Source organism: Chanodichthys erythropterus, chromosome 16 (assembly GCF_024489055.1).
Source record: "Chanodichthys erythropterus isolate Z2021 chromosome 16, ASM2448905v1, whole genome shotgun sequence".
NCBI lineage: Eukaryota > Metazoa > Chordata > Actinopteri > Cypriniformes > Xenocyprididae > Chanodichthys > Chanodichthys erythropterus.
Window position 1 is genome coordinate 10,518,687 of NC_090236.1, and position 6,690 is coordinate 10,525,376.

The following is a 6,690-nucleotide window of genomic DNA, read 5'->3' on the forward strand; positions in this document are numbered from 1 at the left end:
TGCTGCCATCATGTCCTGTTTGCCTCTCTCTTCTGCACTTCTAAAGTAATCATACATTTCTACCGTCTTTCTCACTTCCTGTGTTTGTTCTATCTTCTTGCTTGTGTCAAACAGCCTCCATGTATGCTTGATTGTGAATGTTGCATCACCAGGTACAAAATGTGACCCGGTTGAGTGAAGGTAATTCTCAAAATGAAAATTAAGAGAAATCAAATATAATTTGTTTACATTTTGAATTTATTTTATGTGCAAAGCAGTGTCAAAACTGTTCTGCTCTGGTGTTCACGTTTCCTTTCTAGTACTCATTTTACATTTATAGGACTACCGGAGTACATCATCTCAGAAATTGGTTATTTTTAGTTTGTTTTGTGGTCAAAACATTTAAGCAAAAAAATACATGTGAGAAAAAAAAAAAAAAAAAAAACCTCTATAAAATTTCATAAGACTTGAAGTGAAACATGATGTGAAAGTATATCAATGGAGCATTTTCCTGTACAGAAGTTATTAATGGAAAATATTATTTCATCATTTATGTAAGCTGATAAAATGCATGACAAAACAGCCTCAAATATGTAAAAGGAGAAAAAAGGGAATATTCTCAGTGTCTGTCTGCTTTTGTAAACATTCACACATTTTTCTCACATATTCTGTGTTTATTGAAAATAACCTTCCATGAGTGGAAACACATCCAACAAGGCTTGTACAGTATATAGGCAGATATACAGGATACATGGCATAAAATATTCATTATAGCTGACAAAAGTGGTCATTTAAAAATTGTTTTTGGCTGTTAGAATGAATATGATAGACCTAAGGTGATCTCTAACCTAGTGTGTTCAAAACAATACCTAAATTCACATTTTGAAGATATGTGTATTTAAAATTAATAGTCTCTCTCTACCACCAATATTCATCTTCTTATCAGATTTTCTGTCCAATCAAATGCTCTCTAGAATCTGAAGTGTCCCGCCCCCTACATCATAAAAGACACTGTGGTTGAAATCAGTCACTTGTTCACACATTTATTATGTTCTATATGGCGAATGAATTGCACATAGTGCTCTATGTCTGTGAGGTCTGTATATCATATTGATATAAAAAAAAATTATGGCTAAATTGAAAAACTTTTTTTTAAATGAAATTTTATTTGGTATATTCCTCATTTGTAAGTCACTTACAAACACATTTGAAGAAAATGTGTGAGAAAAAAATACATTTCAGACATTTAGGCATTTAGCAAATGTAGACGTCTAATACATCAAAAAGCAGAATCAGCAGTTTATAATCATCTGATCTTTCTGGTCGATGTGAAGGAAACTCCACTCTGCGTTGAACAGAACGCATTGGGGAACCGTCACGTGACCCAGGTGTCGAAAGCACTATCCAACAACTCCAATTGCTATTGGCCGGCGACAGCCTATGACGTCATACGGTGCGACCCGGATGTATAAAGGGAGCGCCTGGAGACACAGTCACTATCTTTTTCGTCTTTCGGTCCTGTTCTGTCTGATTGCATCTATACCAAAAGACTCCAGTAGGGTTTTCTATATTACCTTACAAACGTTCATGACAGTGTGTTTATCCGTGTCCCAAGGTTCGACACTTGATATACACACATTGTTTACTCTGTTCTCGTTTGGTACTCTTCCCGAGGGAAGAGCTGTCTGCATTTCTGCTGGTGGTTCTGGCCCCAGTTTGTGCTAAGGCTTAACGGTGGCTGCAATCATAGGGCTTGCGGATGAGCTCGTTGGGAAGTTTGAGAAAGTTTTATTCTCTCAACTTCCCTGGGGCTGGCGAGAGCGACCGGATGACAAGACGTTCGTGTTTACGTCATCGCGTCCGGTGGCGAGCGCTCCTCTGGCGGGTGTATGCAAGCTGCTGTGTGTTTGGGACGCACTTCTCTGCAGGCTGCGGGGTAACACTTTAGATTACAGCCCGGAAAGTACTGTGTAATTACAACAAATTTACAGCGTAACTTTCAATAATTATAGTGTAACTATACAGTAAGTATGTGTAAGTATAGGGGAACAATATGTGAAGTATTGGGAATAAAGGGGTAATAACCAGGAAAAATAACAAATTATTCATACTTTTAATATTTTATAACTAAGGGGTACTTATGACATAACTAAGGGGTAAGTATGACATTACGGGCCGTAAATTAAAGTGGAGCTTGTTACCCTCTTATTTCATGTAGTTGCAGGGTAAGTATGACATTACGGGCCGTAAATTAAAGTGGAGCTTGTTACACTCTTGTTTCATGTAGTTACAGGGTAAGTAATTAATTAAAATAAAAAAAAAAATAAAAACGCAAACAGTCATATCACTTGGAAAACTTTATTTGAAAAACAACTTATTTCAAAACAGATTTAAAGTTGCAACACTTCTTATTCGTTTCTCTTGCTTAGCTTCTTCCTCCTCTTGTTCCTCTTTTTCTTTCTTTCCACTGATGAATCTTAAGAGGGAATCCCATTTGCTATTCTGTATTTAAAAAATACAGAACACCCGGAAATGTGCTCACCGTTTACTCATCTTTTACCCTCATGCCATCTGAGATGTATACGACTTTCCTTCTTAAGATGAACACAAAAAGGATTTTAGGAAAAAAATAAATCATCTGGGAACGCTTTATAATGCAAACTCACGTGTTCCTAAAAGTCGAAGCATCAAAGAGCACAAACAGCAATAACTATAGTAATCCATACGACCCTAATGGATGAATCGATGTCTTCTGAAGTGAAACGATACGTATTTGTAAGAAAAATACCAAATATTTGAATATTTTTAAAACTTTCGACCAGCTGTCTTCTGCGCGTGCATGCGAGGGTTGAGAGTTTATGCTTGATGTAACTTGAAGCGTGACGTAAGCGTGCCGAGAGACTCACGCAGATGTTGGATGCCGTCAGTTTTTTTTTTTTTTATTATTATTATTATTATTATTTTTTTAGTAATGCTCACAACAAAATACACAGAATAGCAGATAATGAGAATGAGAAACAAACAAGACAGAATAACAGAGACGGCAGTTCTCGCGCGAGTTTCACATGAATCTCCCACGAGAACGTCATGAAAGATTCAAGTTGCTTCGTCGAAGGCAAAGTCGACTCTCATGCAGGCGCTGGTGACAGCTGTTCGGAAGCGAAAAGATGAATAGCCTAAACCATGAGAAAATTTCGGGGTGTACTGTATTTTCTTATAATACAGAACAGCAATGAGATTCCTTCTTAAGATTCATCAGCTGAGAAACAACAGCAGGTGGAAGCCAAGCGAGAAACAACAACAACCAAAAAAAGGACAAAACTTGTTACTTTCTGTCAGGACTTTAGAGTTTGAAATGAAAAGTAGATTTAAAAAAATGAATAATAAGTGTTGTAGACCTGTTTTTAATAAAGTTGTTTTTCAAATAAAGGTTTCGGAGTCAGTGACATCAGATTGTTTGCATTTTATTAATTACTTACCCTGTAACTACATGAAATAAGAGGGTAACAAGCACGACTTTAATGTACGGCCCGTAATGTCATACTTACCCTGTAACTACATGAAATAAGAGGGTAACAAGCTCCACTTTAATTTACGGCCCGTAATGTCATACTTACCCCTTAGTTATATGCCATAAGTACCCCTTAGATATAAAATATTTAAAGTATTAATAATTTGTTATTTTCCTGGTTGTTACCCCTTTATTCCCAATACTTCACATATTGTTCCCCTATACTTACACATACTTACTGTATAGTTACACTATAATTATTGAAAGTTATGCTGTAAATTCGTTGTAATTACGCAGTACTTTCCGGGCTGTAATCTAAAGTGTTACCGGCTGCGGCTGCCGGGAGGGTGCGTTAAGACAGGGGCCGCGCGCGGACGGTTCGGCGAGCTGTTCCTTTCTGTCCATTGATACGGCAGCTTCCATACTTTCCATTCCGTTCTGATCTCCGCTTTTGAGATCGGTGAGGAATGGAAAAACCTCTAGCCATTCAGATTTGTATCTGAACCCAGACAGACGGGAGGGGGAGGAAGAGCGAGTGAGACGGGTGATCGATTGTAAACACTGTTGCGTTTGTGATCAATCTCCCAGCTATATAGGGCGCTTTATAGCTACCCTCTCCTCTTCTTCTTCCACCTCCTGTGTGTATATATATATATATATATATATATATATAAGCATATTTCATGCTCAGATGCTTTTTATGGTCAGACTGATGGCTGGGCCCATAGTCATTGTTTCTATCAGCCCGCTGTTTCTGTTTGATAGTAAGAGGATCTTTAAGCTTAAAGAACCTTAGATTCCATCCTTTTATGTAAAAGGGAGCATTAGGAGTTTTTGGTTTTTTGAGCTGCAGGAGGGTCTATATTTTATTCATTTAAAATAAGACCTTATTTCCTGTATAGTTTTCTTAGCATGTAGTCAGGAAAATTAGGGGGTTTTTGGCATACTGAAGTTGATAGTACTTGTCACTTCAGCTAATATGTAGATGTTAAGGTCGGCCTTAATTGGCCGCCTGACATTGTTTGCTTGTGAGCTTCACTTTCTTTCTCTTATCCATGAGATTTGGAGGTGAAGCCCGGGCTTCACTAGGCTTGTGGCCTTGTAAGAAGGCCTGTAGCTTAGCCGCTAGGCTAGAGCTAGGTTAGGTGTGTTCTTTACATAACCTTATGTATACTATCCCTTGTCAGGTTGTACAGTTCCTAGTTCTGGCCTCCTCCCGAGGGAGTTGTTAGGCCGTATGCCATTATCCCCTTGCTTGTGTAGGCGCAATTGTGAGATTAACAGCTAGGTCGTAGACTGTTTTGACTCCCTGATGCTGTCTCTCAGGTGGTAGGCCCTTATTTTGCGTAGATAAGTTATGCAGGTTTGCTAGGCCCCACTTCCTAGAGCTTTCATGCTAAGGGAAATTAATTCCTCTGAGCCACTTGATATCAGTATTTATCAAGTTTGATTGGACAATGCTAGTTTTTAGCCTTTCGTCTGCTAGGCTTAGAACAGATTTGAGGATCTGTATGGGAATGTTTTTCCTTTTAAATAGCATGTATTTCAAAGTTTTATGTTCTTTGAGTTCTAGATTTTTGCCCTACATTTATATATGTGAGCTTACATATGCTGCCACAGGTTAGCACCTGTTCTCTTAATAGTAGGCCCTTTTTGCTGTAAAGCGGCCTCTATTTGAGAGGATGGTGACTACATATTCCCCAGTTAAGAGGTGTATTTGTGTCACTGAGTGCATCACCTGTTGGATTGCATACTCAGGGTAGTTATAACCACTTTTTGAGGAAAGTTGGTATCTATTTTAGCTCCCTGGTGATCTTGTTAGCGGTTATATTGCATATAACTCGGATTGTAGGCTTTATGATATTTAGCCTCCTTCTAGTTAGCAGTTGTCATGCTGATTAACTGATCATGGTTTGCTCACATATGTACACTACTACAGGCCCTGCCATGTGTTTGTTTGAGTTAGTAGGCCTTATAGCCTCCCTTAGACCACGTTGGCTTTGTTTGGTTCCCTTTAGTCACATGCTTAGGGTACATTGCCTGTTGGAATGTTTAGTTTGTATGTGAGTTGCATACTCAGGGTAGCTAGATCACTTTTTGAGAAAAGTCTGTATCTGTCAGCTCCCTTTCAGTTATCTGTTTATCAGCTATATTGCATATAACGGTGATTGTAGGCTGGATTGTTCAGCCTCCTTCTAGTTTGCAATCATTTCATATTGGCTGTTTAATGGATATTAGTTTGCTCACATACTGTTTTATTATTACACTGCTTCAGGCCCTGCAGCATGTTTGTTTGAGGTAGTAGGCTTAATTAGCCTCCCTTAGACCATGTTAGTTGTATTGGTTCCCCTTAGTCACAAGAACTTAGGGTACTTTGCCTGTTTGGAAAGTGTAGCCTAGCACAGGTAGCAGTTGGCTTCCCATAGTTAGTGGGTTAGAGCTGGTTCCCTGTAAGCTTGGTTCCCTGGGAATTCACTGTGTCACTGGATCGGCAGGCCACTTCAGGCCTCCTTTTTAGTTTGCACGTTGGCACAGATTGTGTTTTTCTGTGCGGCTCTGGATGAGATGTCAGTAGTGAAACCTTACTGAGGTTTGGTTTAACCTATTGTTGCCTCGGAGTCGATGATTCTAGTTGAGCTAAGAGCCACCTAGCGCTTAGGTTGGATCTTTGTGCTCCTGGAAACGGCCACGAGACTTACGCCGTGTGTCCTGAAGGATGCAAGCCTGCAGGCCGCCCTTTTTGGATACACTAGTGTTTGTTTAGGTGTATTTCTCTCTGATAACTATTTCTATACACTTTCGTTGGCCAGGGGCCCAAGTGGTAGATTCAACCCCCTCTTTTGCGGGCTGTTTACCAGGCTTGGGACCTAAACACTGCCACGAGCTGATGCCATGTGTCTGTTGAGGTTATAGGCCTTCCAGGCCTTCCTTAATACGTGTTGGTGTACGCTGTACTCCTCTTGCTTAAAGAGTAAAAGGTGCTTTTACTGAGTACACTGCTCATCGGATTGTGTTGGGTGGATTATCATAAGAGCACTGTGCGGCTTTCTATTGCTGCCATGGAAGTTGTCTGTCTGCCGCTGGCTTAGACAGATGTTCAGAATGGCTTTACCAGAAACGGGCCTCTTTCTGAAGTTTACTTCTGTCTTTATGTATATAGAACTGTTGTCATGTTGTAGCCCCTCTCAGGCCTCCATGAG